The following is a 17,651-nucleotide window of genomic DNA, read 5'->3' as shown; positions in this document are numbered from 1 at the left end:
TACTAAATCAGCGATCAATTGATCTTACAATCATGGAGTAATTTTCAGTTTATTAAATCAGTTATTTAAAATAAAGTTCTGTGGCTGCCACAGATGATTTGTTTTTCTTTCTGTTACTAGAGCATTTCACGATTGTGGGGAAATGCAGCTTTAAGCTCAGTGTCTTTTTAAGTTGGAAGAGTGTGTTTGAGGGAGAATAATGACTGTTTGTACGTGGCTGAAGTTTAACTTGTCTGTAAGTTTGCATTACCACAAAAACTCATTTGTAACTCGAGTTGTTTTGTTTTGTAACACTTTCTGTAATGCAGTGAGCCATCTCTCCTGTGTTTGGAGACATTTCCCCCTTAAGTGATCTGAAACAGCAAAAATTAGTCAATATTGCCCACGTATGGAGCTGGAATAGGTCTATATCCCCATTTTGGTTTGTGTTTTTCAGCTTTTGGAGTTCTCCGCATTGTCTAATACAACTCCAGATGCCACTGCCACGGACAGAGACTAAGACAGACTAGCATACCAGACTGAGCCAGTGTATTTTAATTTTATTTTTTATAAATTTTTATTTATTTATTTTTTTAAACCTCATTTACTCACTGGGGTTACATAAACACACCAGAACAGTTTAGAGCACACAGACTGGAGAGCTAGCAAATGTTGAAGAAACACATTCTGAATTGAATAAATAGTGGGGTTTTTTATTATTGCAATAGTGAACTTTGCCTTTAAGTGAGAACCAACTCTGATGTTTGTTTCCTTTTTGCATTAGTTCAGAAACTGATATTATCGACAACATTTTGCACCAAACTGTGTTCACATTAAAGATGCAGTGTAAATGTCTGTAGACTGGAACCATTTAAAATAAAATTTAAAAGCATACCTTGTAAGCCAGTGGCAGTAGTACAACATGTAAATTTGGTCATGTGTTTTTCAAAAGCGGACTTATTATTCTTAGTATAATCTGTATGCCATAATAAATAATTTAATATTTGTACATTTATTATATATTATCAATATTTTAAAATGGTGGCACAGCAGGTAGCGTCATTTCTGATTTATGAAATTTCTTTATCAATTCAATAATAGTGTAATTTAGAAAGGAAAAAGTGATTCACCTATGGCAATGACAGGGCACTCTCAACCATTCAGTTTTAAACAGTAATCCAGATTAAATCTGTTGTTGAGGATTAGATGCCCAACTTTATTGACTTGGCAGTTCTCCTTGTTGAATCTTATTGTTATTATTATTTGTGCTATTTGATGCTTAATGATTACATATTTGTAGAAAGCATAAAAAAGAGCTGTTGCCTACCACAAGCATGCTGTTGAACTTGAAACAGGGCCATGTAAAACAAACAAACAACAACATTGAGAAACGCTTTATATTTTCACAAAGCCAGCATGGATGCTCATGTCAATATTATTTTATTTTTTCCAGTCATGAAAACCACAGGTCTTTAGTGGCAGCATCAAAGACACACATATAATAGCTTTCCACTTTCTTTCAGAATTGGAAAACATGTTGGAACCTAAACATATTTTTACTCTTTGCAGATCTGTCAATTGGTGAATTATCCACTGTTGTGGAGGAAGGTAAAACCAGTGTATTTGTTTTTCTTTTAAATGATGGGTTCAAGAGACTTGGCTTTTTTTCTAGGTCTCTACATTCTTTTGCTATGCAGTGTCCAAAAGTTTGAACCCTTTTATTCACTAAGAGATAAAATGTGCAAACCTAAGCCATATTTGCTGGCCAGAGCAGGGAGTGGATTTCATAGCCTTTCACATCGGGGCTGTAAATCTCTAGAGTTCCATCTGCTAGACTTCAGAACAGTTAAAGGAGCTTTCATTATCTTGACGCAAACCAGAGAGGACAGGGCAGAAAAGAAAGCCTCATATTTTAAGCCTCGGTATAGGCCAATCATTGAGCTTTGGAAGGAAATGCCGACTTGATCAATGTGGTGAAGAATGAAAGAGATTATTTTGGAAGGTGTCTGAGCATGGCACAGGGAATTAGTTTTTTTCTCAGACCACGAAATCCCCATTTTAAAGGGAAAAAAAAACATCATCAGGTAGCTCTTTAACAGTTTTTTTACGCTTTTTAATTTCATTAGTCTTTGCGGGTGAATAGGAGCATTACCTCACTTTTTTGATGCAACTTCTCATTATGCTATGTTGCCAAGAGCAGTTATAAATAATTTCAAGACATCCACTTACAAGTCTGAGGCACTCCCTAAAAACTGGAGAGGGGAAGTGAGCCAACAAAATGTTGCTTACTCATGCTGAGCAGTATAGCTTCTGTACCAGTGCTTCTCAAATGTTTTAGACCAAATACAGCCCATTATCAAACCAAAACCTCCAAGTACCACATATGAGTCTTATCACAGAAACAGGTACACCCTTGGTTCTTCCTCTGTTTGGGAATAATTAATTTAAAATAATTACTAACAATTAGAGACAGAAAACAAGTGACTAAGCCTAAACTTAGGCCTAATGTTTTAAACACAAGATACAAAACCTCTGGTGCCTGAGCCTGGTGAATCATGAAAAGATTGTAGCTCTCGGAAAGTCCAGAGTCCAGTTTCTTTAATGATGTTGTCCAAAACACGGATCCCTTTACATTGCCTTCAAGGAAAAGAAAAATATTTATCAACACTAAGAAATTTATAATTGTGGAAAACAGGAGACCATTTTGTGAAGTTTTTGCAATTCTCTCGGGCTAGGGCTGGACAATATGGCCAAAATTTATATCACAATATATTTCTTAATTTCAGTCGATATGATATAATTCCGATATGGGTATAAACAACATAAAAGCCACAGAAAAACTGCCCAGAACAAACAAACGTAACATAACATCACTGTAAAACATCACCTTGTCAATATTAATATTTTAAAATTAACTTTAAAATTGAGAGCAGTGAACTGGGCAGTGCCCTCTAATGACCATCAGTCAGTGACAGATGCAGTAAAAAATGTCTATTGAAATATGGAATACAGGAGGTCCTCGGGTTACGTCAGTCCTGATTTACAATGTTTCGTGGTTATGACACATCTCCCATTTACTGTATAAAGCCTTGTTTTGACTTAAGTGGTTTTGCGTTGCAAACGTCGTAATGCGAACTTTGTGTTTGGTGTGCTCGGCGGAAGAATACACGGTTACGCGGCTCGGACCGCGGAGGATAGGTGATAGGATAAGTGCTTACAGTATGTTATTTACGTACAGTATGTACGTATGTTCCTACTTACACCGAAAATTGGTTTACAACGCGACATAGGAACGGATCAACGTCGGACCCCCTGTATTAGAGTTAGACAACAATTCAATATCAATATATATCATATAATATGAAATGTTTCAGTAACTATTTTATGATTTTAAACATTTATTTTCAATATTTCATATACATTATTTACAACAACTGTCACTGACTGACAGTAATTAATACTTACTCTTCATATTGATATTGGAATTATATAGTGATATACATTTTGATTGTATCGTCCAGCCCTGTTGAAAATGTGTTTTAAAATCAAATAATTGTCATTGAAACATTTTATATTGTGATTATATATTGATACAGAATTATTGTCCTGCCCTAAATCGGCCATAACATATTTTACAATGCTTCTTGTTTTCTTTGAGGAGAAATTATACATTATTCTATAGTACGCCAGAAGATTTGAGCACCAGGTTTAAACCAGAGAATGAAGAACAACAGTGTTGTAATACAATTTGAAATTAGGGAAAGACGGGCCCCCCTCAGTTTTATGACCCTAAAGATTGGACTGGGGTTGTTTTAATTTTATTTTTGAGGGAAGTGATATTCTATCATTTCAGTTTGTTTGAGAAAGAGGCAAAAGAGATGGTGTGCTCCCTAATAAACACTTTGATTGGACCCTATAGCATTTGAGCATTCTGGAGGGAGCCATAACTGCAATCTATGAACATCACTAAACATAGATACATAAGCTGAATTTTGCCAGTGTTATCAAATCACCATCTGTGAATACGCTGTTTGAATACAATATTTGGATAATGATCTGAAAAATAATGAGGGGGAATTAGAAATTAGTGTACTATTGAGAGTAAAGAGTTGTCATTCGGAATCCTCTTCTGTTCATGTATCTTACCCATCATACTTTAGAAATCATCACCAGAACAGGTCTCATTTGAGAGGTAAAATCCTCTTTAATGGCTGATAGCTCGGACCTAAAATCAGCACACATTGGCCCAAGCTATGATTGGGAAAAGGCCACACACAGGACACTGCCCACATGGCTATCATAGACAAATATACCAGTTAGTTATATGTTTAAAATATGGTATCTTTGACTTTGCTTACAGTTCATAATCTGATACACTGTAGCGTTCTTGTAGATAAAATAGACGCAGTTTTCTCTCTCTCTCTCCCTCCCTCTCCCACTCATGAACCAACATTCATACATGGGGCAATTTCCAGCTCTCTTGTGCCCAATCAGGGAACCTGTAAAATGAAATGCTTAGTATACATAACTTAAACTAATATGCCCAATAATCATTCTCTTAACATGCTGCAATAAAATATTATTCAGTGTCAGCCTCAATCACAGTATGTGACAATACAAATCTTATAGGGATGATCAAATTGTTCTATTGCGCAAGCCTACTAATAAATGAGTTGCCTTTTCCTGTAAGGTCCTGTAAACACAGACACAATATAAGTATCTCTTTACATGTTAATGTTCTTCCTTGTACAGTTTATCTTGACAGTCATAATGAGTTGTACCACAGTGAGATTTTATCAGTACAATACTGAATTCCTAAATTTGTCACTAATCAAGACACCAATAATAGACTGTTTGTAAACAACAACTACAGGGTACCAACGTCAAACCACACTCGGGGAAAGGGACATTGGGACATTTTGTGTGGAGTAAAAACAAATTTGGCAGGTATCTTGAGTCTTTTTAAATAATGAAGTTATAAAGAAAGAGATTCTCAATGTTTTCTCTGACCAACTCGATTGTATGTATAGGATGCTATTTGTTATGTTACTTAATTTATTGTGAACAGAGGATTAAAGACTTTAGCTGCTCAACAGTTTTGGACAGATAGCCCTTTTCCACAAACGTGGAACCCATTCAGTTCCCATTTTTGAACCTAGTTAGTTTTTTTTTTTTTTCATTTTCTTTTTTTTTTTTTATATAAAGTGTGGAATTGTGTATATTGACCTTGATGGTGTGCTGTGTAAAAGCTCAGAGCACAGGGGGAAATTGAAAGCGAAAAATAATCTATTTTCTGATTGGGAAAGAAAACTGGGAAAAAGTAATGAAGAAAATGCTCCATCTCTATGTTATGGGGCTGTATAGCATAACACAAGCTGCATTTGCTACGTTTCTCTGCTGTTTTCACTGTTCACAAGCTCAGCAGGATAGCTTAAGACTCATCATTTACATGTGTGTAACATATATCTCTGTGAACTGAATGACTCCTAATTTATCTAACCAAGCTCTGTGTGATCATTCGGACATCCAGTTGGATTTCTAACATGTCTGAAATTTTGGTCATGGTCACAGAATACACAGAGCGAGCTGAAAATGCTTCGGACGCTGCAACGCATTTTCATAGCCCAATCATAGCTCACCTCCAATTTTCTTTGCAAAGTGGACAAGCTCTATTGTCCAGTGTCTTCACAGCCACCTGCTGTGATTTCCAAAATCTCAGTGTTTGCCTGTCTTAATTTCTTAGCAGTGAGGGTAGCCTGCAATTTGAGAAGAACTGTTAAGAAGACCTTTGCAAGGACTGAGCACCCACAGTGGTGTAAAAGAACACAAATTCTGGAGCTTATCTCTCCCACATCCTGCCAAATTTAGGGCTGGTGAATGATTGTAGGGGAGGCTTATCCTTTATCAAACAAGCTTTTAGCTGTCATGGTTAGGTGAACTGGAATTGGCTGTGGTCTCTTAAACAACAACATCCAGGAGCTCTTGCCTTGTATCATACGTCTTTCCAAACATCATCCACAGTTCAGCGTGGAGGCTCTACCTTAGGGACTAAAAATGCTATATTTAACGGCGTCTATACACAGGCACATTTCATGACCATTTCTTCCTCACTAGCTGTAAATAAAGATCCCGTTAAAGGTGTCTGTCCGGCGACTGTATAATTTGTGTTCCTGTTAATAATGTTGTTCTTATTTCATGCTAATCAAACATTGATATTTTGCTACTTGAAGTGAACTTACAATCACAACACTGTGCTCAACTTTGTCTGCTTTTAATATCAAGTGTTGTTTTTTAACGTTTGTTGACCGTTAAATAAGCTCATAGGCCAAAACCCCAGACAGATATCCCTCCACTGCTGACAAACTAAGAAGTAATCCAAAATTTGACTTACCACAAATCAGTGGGCAGCATTACAATCTCGCTCTTATTCAGGACTTCATGTTTTGATAAAAACTCACCGTCTGTTCAAGAGGCAAAGAACTCTACAGGCGATTGACTTTTGCATGTCACTTGTAGCACAGACCATTATGAAGAGATATAAAGATTTGAAGACTGTTCAAAAGTTAGGAACTGTGCCCATTTGGGGGGGGGGGTGTTAATAAAGCCAAATGTTGGGTATGTATGTGCTTTCCTGGCAGTTTGTCCTCAATAAATGTAACTATTAAATATTTTTCTAATTAATATTGTTGACATATGTATCGCAATATATATTGCTGCTGTTTTATCTCGCAGGCTTACTCAACGAGGTTGGACAGCTGCTATGGTATGTTCATGTGACCTTACAAACACTCCCAGAAGTAAGATATCAGTGGAGGGGCCTGGTCTGGGATTGATTCAAGGTCTGCCCCAAAAATAGTTGGAAACAGTTAAAGACAAGACATTTTTTCCATGATTGGGGGAGGGAGATACCAAGTTTCACCCTAGGTAGTGGTCCTCTGTGCAACTTCCTGAACAGCTGTGTTCTCAATATATTTCTCAATCTCAGCCTTGTACGCTCGAGTTTGCACAGGATCTTTCAACAGACATCTTACTGTGCTACATAAGGTAGGCATTACACATTTTTGGGGGCGTGCAGGTGGGGCATATTTGTCTGTAACAATAAATGTGTGGCATTCTGGAAGATTCTGTTCACCTCGGAACAGATGGGTTTTGTTGTCCTGGTTTCTAAATTAGCTTATTCATCTGTTGAACCAGTGAGGATACGAGGTACTGCTGTGAAACAACTGGACACCTCATGAACATAACAGGGACTTGGGAGGGTCATCTTTGGGGGCCAAGTATGATGGTTTCATTGAAGCTATGAAATGTGGTTGAACAGAATGTTTGACATCATGTAAATCATGTAAGGGACCCATGGGAACACAGGTGCCTATATTTCTTCTAAAGTTGGTCCAACACTTTGGAATGTGGGGCTGGGTTTTTAGGGGGCAGCCATGGCTTAATAGTTGAAGAAACAGTCTAAATTATGTCTGTGATATGTTTTGGCTAAAATACCATGAGGACCTAACAACACAGCACGGTTTTCACCAAGGTCTAAACAGCCCTGTTCAGAGCAAGCAGCTTCAGTGCCCTAAAGGATTAAATAAGGACGAGCCACATCTTAATTCATCATGGGATTTCAGGAGTGAGTTTTGCTGTTTTTCTGCCCCTAGCCGAGGGAGAGGAAGGCTAGCTTGTCTGACTGAGCCACTTTGTTTGTTTACTCATTTACTGACACCGCTTCCTGGTTTCCAGTGTGCAAACAGACTGGAGAGCAGCCAATGGTGAGGAAACACTTTCTGAATTTTTATAAAGTTTTTTTGGATTACAATCATGAACGTCGCCTTTTAAATGGGTACTGTTTATTTATGTAATGGTAGTCAGACATTGAGCTCTGCTTATCCTTGGTTTCCCTCACTGAGACCTGATCATGGAAGCTCTGGGACCTTGATTTGTAAGTTGGCTAAATTTGAGAGACTGTACAATATGTGTGGTCCTTGATTGTTGGAACATCTGACACAGAAACTCTCCTCTCCTCCAGAGGAAACTTGTGTAGCAGTTGAGCCACATGTGACCCACATTTCAACTCCATGTCTTCTTCAGCACCCAAGGTCCTTAGTATTCCCACCAGAGACTGTACTAGGCAAACCTCTGGACCACTACATATCCCTGTCACCACATCTCACATCAAGACACTTGCTTTTTTAAAACAGTATCAGTATAACGAGCTAGAATAGCATTTGCTAACAAGTTGGTTCCTAATAAATCTTGATTAGATCTTTCTAACTTATAGTAAAGTCACTTGCAGTGGCCCTATAGGCTACATTGGTGTGTTCACTCATACAAGAGGAGGAGGTAATATTTAGGCAATGGAAATTAGCCAGTTATTATCTGGAGCTGAAGTTCATGGACCAGCACTGCTGATTGCTAAAGCCCCCCATTCAGTGATTTGGATAAATGAGCATGGTTTTAAAAATGTTGTTATATAACACATTGTATAATTGCTACAGCAATATATGAAGAAATTCATTATAAATTATATTATCAGTCACTGTTATGTCCTCACGAAACTTAGTTTTTACTTTTTATAGTTTCATGGGACTATATAAGTGGTTGTACTTATTTATTGATGGACAGTTCTGCAGTATTTCACTTTTTTATGCATTATTTTAATTTTTATTATGCATTTAGTCATTAGAGCATTAAAAACCTAGCATATTGGGTGTGAAAGATACAAACTGAAACTAGGCACTTACTGTTTATTAGTACAGATCTTGTCCTGTCTCAAGTCAGGTTTACTATCATTCCTCGTTTAGGTCTCTATTTCTCCTCTGTCTCAGTTTCTGAGAGGGCCCCCCCCCCCATGCTTTAGGAACCGCACATCATCTATTTAGTTAAAGTAATCCCTCGCTACTTCGCGGGTTTTTTCAAGGGGGCTTTTTTTATTATTTACATGTATTAGACTAGGCCTGTAGGTGACAAAATATATAACTTACAAGTATTTCTTACGTATTGTTCATGTCCACATCCGAGTGAAATTTACTTACGCTAAATCACATCCTACCAGTTTCTTTAATAGAGTAATTCCTAAGCTATCACATGTAGTTCCAGCTGAAAAACATTATAGAATGAATGTTTAATGCAAAGGGTGGGTTGTTAACAGCACAGGGAGGGTTTAAGTCCAAATACTCATTAAATACATAAAAAATAATCTTTCCTTTACTTCACGGAAATTCGAGGGATTACTATGTTTGTTTTGCTGTCACACTTTTGCATCTTTGCACCTCTATCAAATCCTTATGTTCTGTGTTTATCAATTCCTCTCCGGCTCCACCTCTTGTTTTGTGTGTTATGCTGTCGTCATACACTCAGGTATTATACTTCTGTATTCTCCTTAGTTGTTTCTCATATGTCTTTCCCAGTATTTTCCCATAATATTCTTAAGCTTTGTTTAGATGTTGCAGCATTTGCAACAACATGTAGGCTGTCTCAATTGGCTCTAGGCTTCCTAGCTGCACAGGTGATGAACTAAGGCTTTTGCACCAAAATAATACACTGAATGTTAGAAAAAAGACATGGATTTTGTAGCTGAATATGAACAGATTTGTGTTAGCAAAGTAGAAGCTGTAATTTTAAGGACGTACATTTTGCACTACACAGGGATTACGACACATTTGGGATGGAGCCACATAAATGTGAGTCCATGCATTCATACATAAGTCATTAAAGTTCTATCGATCAATCGATCGTGTGATTTGGGAACTCTTTCTCTCATGCTTTGTGGTGTTTTGATATCTCTTAAGAGGTACTATAGCCGCCTACTAGACTGGCTTGATGATGTAAGGGAGGAACGTCTGGGTTTTTTTTATTTTTTAACTATCCTATGTATACAGTGCCAAAGATTTATATTTGCATTAGGCTGACTTGGTTCAGCTTTGTTTAACCTACTGCACAAATGCAAGTTTTATAAATCCATCACTTGAACTTAAGGTTCTTTACCAATTTTAAAGTATTACCATGGTTCTTTATGGAACCAAAAGTGGCTTTTCTATGGCATTGCTCAAACTACCTTTTGTAGCACCTTTTATTTTTAAGAGTGTAAAACTATACTTGCCTTAAGTCATGTTTTTTGATAGATTTTATTTTTTTTTAATAGCATATTTATTATTAAAAGTTGACATAGTTTCAACTTTTGGAATTCATGGTTTCTTGCTCCAGAAGGTAGTGTCGTCATTAGCCATGTTTTCGTACAGCGTGACACTGTTAATAAGCCAAGTAGCTCAATATTTCTTTCGGAACACAGTATATCCATGTATACACCTCAGCTGTAATAGAATATTGGATTATTGAGGCCATTCTGAATGCAGTCTCTATCTGATTGTATAAGAGTTGTGTATAAGATTTAAATAATCTTATAGAAATATAATATCTGTATAAACACCTGTATCTGACTAGAGTCCACATTTCTGAAGTTTTAATACATTGTGTGTGTGTGTCTGGCTTGTACATGGCAACATCGAAATGCTCTTACAGTATGTTCTGGAGGGGTATGAGTCTTTCAAGTTTCAGAATTATGAATGGCTGCCACGTCATGCAGAATATTTGCTTCATATAGAAATTCCTTCAGTTCAAATTAGCCTTTTAACTGCACACTTTCATCCAGGCATTTTATATCACCAGCATGCAACTTGTGTGCTTTGGAAAGTTGAAGGACATGACGTTTTCTTCACGACTGTTCTGTAATATGTGCATGCAAAGCACCTTTTTGAATCTGCTCTAATTTTTAGCCACTAAAAAAAAAACACAACAATAAAACCCCTGGTAACACACATTTCTGCACCCCTCCTTCTGCCTGGAATCCCGTGCACATGCTCATATTCATGTAATTTTCCACTGAGTGGTACTCGGTGCATGTGCATCATTTTGGATCTGTTTACTTGTAATATGCAGATAAACAAAGGTGTTCATTTGATTGTTGAGTAGAGTGTACATATGAACACCTCAGTCTTAATCTATAAGATTGGAGAAAATCTTTGCATGTAAAAATCCTAGATGGCGCCGAAGAGGTCAGCTGCCTTCAGGAAGGCAGGAAGACCAAGGCTGCGTCCGAAATCACATACTTGAACAGTATGTACTGAATTGTATCCAGTAGGCACTGCCCAACTTTTAAAGCTGTACTCTTTAAGTACGCGTCTGTGCCGTATCCACGCTACATCGGATTCACTACATCTGCCATCTTGCCAACATCCTATGATGTCACACCACAAACAACAAAAGTCCCATTAGTCTCTAAAAGCCCTGTTTGCCCACTCTGTTTTAATTTAATATTTTTGCCAAACATACTGGGGCTCTTTCCCCTATGGAATCTAACTCCACACTGAGACACCATCGTGCAGTAGCTCAGAGAAGACACACTGAGGAATTTATTGATTCTTTACCTCAGGAGAAATGTAAGTAACCCTAGCCTTCACTTATAACAGCTCTAAACATGTGCAAGTTACGTTAATACCACTTTAAACAACAAGCAAAATTGGTTTATTGTTTTCTGCAGACTTGCTCATAAATTTACTTAATGTTGTCCATAAACACACAATTTTTTTTAATTGTTCTATCATACACTTGTAAAAAGCAGGTTCCCCCCCTTTTTTTAAAAAAAGCACTGCAGTGGAATCATGGGATAGGACTGTGATAATGTTGCATACTTTAAAATTTTCCCAGATGAAGTACAGCTGGGGACTTTCCATGTACTGCACGACGAATACTATGTATTCGGACACACTAGTCATTCTCATGTACTGCTTTTGCGTACTGTTCAGTATGGAAGTGTTTACATAAAATTTAACACCGGTGCACAGCAGTGTACATTGGCAAAATCCCAATAGTTATAGCCATTTGATGCACAGTCCTAATACCACTGTGGAAAGCGCATCTACATTTGAAAGGCATTCTTTGTTTTTAATATTGTGTTTCTACGAGCCACTTTTGAAATAGGTTGTTTGCAGATGACATCGTGTCATTCTGAAGGGCAGAAAGTGATTTTATACGACAGGATAAAGCCTGGGCTTTGCATGGTTTACGGTCATTTAAAATAATTTCCACCAATAAATCACAGGGAACATGTATCAAGCACAAAAAGGAGAAACATCACCTGCAATCAGGATGAGCCTGAGGCAGCTTTTTGTTCAGAAGATTCTTGTTTGAATTTAGTTGTGTTGCTTGTAGATGTTTTAGATTTATCACCAACGCAGACACAGCACCAACACATCTGTGTAAAACACACTTTTCACTTCTGAAAGCCACATGAAGTGCCATATATCTGAAAGCCATGAAGTGCCATATGCTGCACCTTTTAAGGTGAAATGGAAAGGTTATCTTAATTGTACAGTTCATGAGGAGCGAGTACTTTTATTTTGCTCAGTTCTGTGGGTGTTGAGTGTCCACTGATGATGGATTTTAAACCTAACGTTACCTTATATAAACAGCCAAAAACTAAACTGCCTGTGTACAGCAAGATCGGAAACTTTTGTCCAATTTGCATGGCCTTCAAGCCCTCAGACATAGTTGCATTAGACATCGTCATGTTACTGTCATCTGTAATCAATAAATAAAGTGACATAGGTCACTTTATTAGCAGTCTGATGCTGCTTCAGGTTGCTGTACAACCTGAAATTCAATCATGTAAGTAGAACGGATAAGAACTATGCAGAAACACCAGAGTCTTCTTTGGGCCCAAGCTCACCTCAGATAGTCACAGACAGTGGAACCTGTATTGTGGTCAGAGGGTACTACTACAAAGGGATAAACACTGTTATTAAAGAAAAGTGCACAAGCCAAGGTCTGTTGTGATTTTTGGGTGTATCAGTTCCACTCCCACGGATTAGGTGAGATGCATATGTGAGAAGGTATCTTTTGATATGGAGGCGTATTGGAGAGATGTATGCAGCTGGCATATGTTTTTCATTTGTATTTACTCAATACAGTTAAAGTTGCTCTTTAAATTATTCTATGCACAAACAAAAATGCCAAAATAATCCATAAAATATTCACATCATCCTGCTGATGTTTACTCTCAACATCTTTTTCAATATGGGGTTTTTATATTTCCACACTCCTTTGTAAACCATGTAGAGTCAGAGGCACCTGGAGAAATTTTACATCCATGCTCCAAAAGTGGACTGGCCAGACTCACTGGAGAATAGATGCATACCCTTCGACAATACTGCTCTCTGGCATGCGTTCCCAGCTTCTTCTCCCCGTCCTCCCCCTCACTGACCTGTGCAAAACTTGGAAGAGGCTGAAATTCCCGGGGCCCCCTCACTGTTTGTTGAGCTCCAGCCAGGCCTAAGATTGACTCTGGATGGCTAGGCTAGTATTTGGCCAGTTCCTCAAAGGTGAAATCTGAACTGTTGGACAAACACTAAAACTGGACCTGAAGACAGCTTCTCTTTTAATCCTCTCTTCTTTTGTCACCTTTGATTCAGAGTTTGATTCAGAATTTGTACGAGTTCATATTTGACACGATAAATTGGATCAACATGTGTAATTGGAGCCCTGTGTGTTGAGTTCCGATTACGCATAATAGTAAACAGCAATCTACCCGTGAAATACATTCACATTTCTTTGTTCTCTTTACTAAAATAGTAGGTAGTAACCAAAAAAACTTAAGTTTTTCATGTTTGTTAATGGGTATTATATATGATATTTAGAGTTAAAGGGTACAGATTTGCATTTAGGATTGAACTAGTATTTTCGTCGTATTTAGTGTTTATTTCAGTTTTCAAAATGAATATGTTAAAAAAAAATTCCCTAAAAAATAAAACTATGATAATAACAAATATTAAATTAATGGACATTGACAGTCAAAACAAATACAAACTGAAAAGGTATAGGTTAAAGCATTAGCTTATTGTGCCTACCCTTTTTACTTAGTCTTTTACTTCTGTATTTCGATGAGACAAAACAACCACAGGAAGAAAATCAACATTCCTCCTTTTATTTATTTATTTATTTATTTTTGTAATAATGATCAATTCTTGGTTTTGTAAGTGCCTACCACCTTATTTAAAATAAATAAATAAAAATTTACTTGCAAAGTGAGCTACACATTTTAGTTCCCTATCAAAACTATTCGACAAATAAACCCCTTTGATGGACTTGAATTTTTTTTTTTGCACTTGCTCTAGTTTTTTGTAAATGTAACTGTTCTCCTGAGTTCATATTTGCTCTCTTTAGTTTCAAACAACTTCTGAACAGAGTTGGGAAATAAGTTGTATTGTGCTTTGTACATTAATTGTCCAGCATTTACGTTAACCACATCACAGAATTTTAAAGTATGTAAATTAATACATAGTTTGTTGGTTGGCTCATAATCCATAATCCTTTTGATTACAATTCATATAGCTTTCTTTTGTTGCCTTAAAATTGGTTTAGATTTGTTTGTTTTTTTGTGTTTCCCCATACCTCCACACAGCAGGCCTTGTATGAAGCTATGAAAGAACAGTATATAAAGTGATTTCTCATTCAGGATGTCTTTAATTGTAAGTAATATTGCAACTCTTTTAGGGATTTTTGTCTTTACATTATTTACATGTGGTTTCCAACCTAATGTATGATCAATTATCACACCCAGAAATTTCACACCTTCCATTTTGTTGATTCTAAACTGCCCTGTGTGGGTGGGCACACATCTCTCCCATATTAGTGGAATTTTTGTCTCGTTGGTAAACAGAGGATATACACAATATGGTTTAACTGGGCACTGCGCTTTCCATTCCATTTTTTCCCCAGCAATTTTCAAAATGAGGTCATTTTTATATGTACGTTTATTCATTTATTGCCACAAAATAAAAGCTGTTCCTTGTCTCCTACTGAGATATGCGATGTTAACTTGATAGTGGTAAATAGGAAAAATATGGAATATATATGATAAAGCATAAGTAACTTTGTCATTTTTCATTTTATACCTTTTTCTGTAGCTATTTCTAGTGCCTTCTATACTGTTTTCTTTCATTTACCATTCTTCCTTTGGACATTTTTGTGTGATATATTAATTATTTTGCATATTTCCACTAAATGAATCTCTTTCAAAACTCAGTAACGGATGTATACCACCTTTCCTCTTTAGCTCTCATCTTCTTGAAATCTGGTGTTGTTTGCTGACCTTGTCAGATTGATGAAGTGGAGGTGATCATTTCTTGGCTTTTGATTAGTGCCTTCATCCGCGTACAGTGCCCTTCTCTGAAGCTTCTTTGCTTTGAAGTGCGGCCAGGCAGACTCTAGTTATTTCAGAGAGGGCGTCCTTACTCAACTTTATTGGCTTGCTAAAAAGACACATGACTAAATCTGGATGGATCACGATATGTGATTTTTAAATATTTAATGCCATAATCCAATCATATTAATATGATGAAATCTCATGAAACATTTTTGTCAAACAAAGATAATTTAGGGAAAATGAGGGTAACAGCATTCTTTGGTGAAATGAAAACCTATGTAAATTTAGCAAGAATCATAAACCTAGCTCAGGAAATAAACAAACCCTGGTGAACACCTTGCTCATAAAGTTTATCTTTATATTTCCACATTAAAGAAAGGAGGATCATTATCATTACTGATTACCTGTTTAAAACCTAACATAATGATTACTAGCTTAAACTCACATGATGACTTTTAGAACTAAAAACTGAATAAACATTATAAAATATTATAAATAAATAAATAAAAATAAGGCTGTGCTGATATTTAAATTTTTTTTTGTTTGTTTTTCAAATATCAAAAAAGGTTAGTAAAATAATAACAGCTGTAAATTAAACAGACATCTCAATTCAGTGCTTGCTGCACAGACCTGGAACTGTGTTGTTAAACTATTACAAAAATCTATAAGCTGCTGCAGCTGATAAGGAAAAATAAAACTCCTGTGGAATGGTGTGAAACCTGTTAGATTGAAATACACAAACATTGTGCAAAATACTCACATGTCCCAAATACTTTCAATTAATCCCTAAAAATCATTCATATGGGCATAAAAGTAAATTGACGTTATGTTAGATGGGCAAGAAACAGGATTGGTGGAAGGAAAATCTAATTAAAACCTGAGGTTTTTTTGGAATATTTGATTTGGCCTGTTTGCCTCAAAAAAAACAAAAAAACTATTGGTGCCAGATTTTTCTTTTAGGAAGCATTCACTATTTAATTTTTTTTTTTTTTTGGGCCATTTTGTGTATCAATACAATTTTTGGAATCTTTACACACTCTTGAACAATGCTGTTATAAAATTGATAAGCATGATTATTTCAGCCACTATAATCATGATGTAACATTTTAATACTGTTTCATGTCTTCATTTTTCCATCTTTTGTTTAAAAAAAAAAGTGCATTCATTGAATTTCATTGACATTTTGCAATAAATGTAATATTTTATCTTTGTTTTCAAATAAAACAACCTACCTAGGAAAAAATCCTCACTTCCTAGGAGCAATCAACAATACAAATTAGTTGCAGCCCTTTTTTCATAACTGCTCCCACTCCTGGATTAACTCTGGCCACAAATATTTGCTCTAAAACGAGTGGAAATTTTAAACTTTTTCACCACCATGGAAATAGAACTGCCCTTGTCCTCTAGTCCGACTACAGCAGAGAGCATCTCGTTTCTTTCCTTGGATCTACATGACGTAAACAGCTTTCAGTGACACTGGCAGAAACAGTCTCTATGAAAAACAAACAAGGAAACACTGTGCTGAGATTTTCTTTTTTCCAATTGTTGGGGTTGTGCAGCTAATCATGTAAGCATTGGATGTATACACACAATTTCAGTGCAGACAGATTTATGAAGTGACTTAAATGCTTTTTGTGTTTGTCATCATTCCAGTGACATGTGGACAAACACTTTAACATCTTTAAATTTAGACATTGACCTATTTACAGAAGTTTATTGAAACTGTCAAATGAAAGCGCAGTATTTGTGGGGTTGCCAGTTTAGGGGGATGTTTGTGACGCTAGTTTGTCGACTCCTAGAAAGTAAACAGTGCGGCTTCAAGAGGGGGACTGTTTAGCTGCAGACTATTTGAATACGTGGTCTTGCTTTGGGCAGAAGTTTTCTTTGAGTGAAATCCACATCTTTAAGGCAAAATAAAGAATCTCATCTGTGTTAACATCTTGTGCTCGTTCATCTTAGGCTAACATTTGTTTTCTCTCTCTTTAACCCTGTGAATGGCTGTTTTGTAAGATGCAAATGTTCATTAAAACAGCTAACAGGCTAGCAAGTTCTGTTACGTCTGGATAAAGTGCACCTGAAATTGTAACACACAGGAATTTTACCAAGTGGCCAGCTCTTGTACAAGGAAAGTAGCTCAATTTTTAATATACACTGTGAAAGACAATTGTTCATATCTTTTTAGCCAATTAAATGTCTGTCAAGCTCTAATTTTGTTTTTTTTAAAGTGAACCAGATTTGAGACCAGAAGGTCGCCAGTTCCATCCCCTCAAAGGAACCACACTGTGTCCTCCCTTAGTCCACAGCTGTGGTGCTCTTGAGCAAGGCACTTGACCCCAAATACTCCCCAGATGCCGAGGGTGACTGGGTGTGTATGTGTGCCTCCCCTAATCACCAGTGTGTGTGTGTTTACTGCCAAAGATGGATTAAATGCAGAGAGAATAGCATTTTCAATTAAGATTGAAACAGATTTTTCTTGTCA

At 36.7% G+C, this 17,651-nt stretch overlaps 1 protein-coding gene across 3 annotated transcripts in view; it reads left to right on the top strand.

Annotated features, from left to right (window-relative positions):
- disp1 (dispatched homolog 1 (Drosophila)) overlaps positions 1-17,651 on the top strand; it is a 49,693-nt gene that overhangs the window by 2,852 nt on the left and 29,190 nt on the right. The window contains exon 1 of one of the 3 annotated variants that reach the window (XM_066677029.1): positions 6,915-7,023. The exons of the other annotated variants lie outside the window; for them this stretch is intronic. The gene's annotated coding sequence lies outside the window, so the exon portion shown is untranslated. Of the gene's footprint in view, positions 1-6,914; positions 7,024-17,651 lie in introns of those variants that run through there. 3 annotated transcript variants of the gene reach the window in all.

Source organism: Hoplias malabaricus, chromosome 7 (assembly GCF_029633855.1).
Source record: "Hoplias malabaricus isolate fHopMal1 chromosome 7, fHopMal1.hap1, whole genome shotgun sequence".
In the NCBI taxonomy this organism is placed as follows: domain Eukaryota; kingdom Metazoa; phylum Chordata; class Actinopteri; order Characiformes; family Erythrinidae; genus Hoplias; species Hoplias malabaricus.
This window is presented reverse-complemented; position numbering and strand designations above follow the sequence as displayed.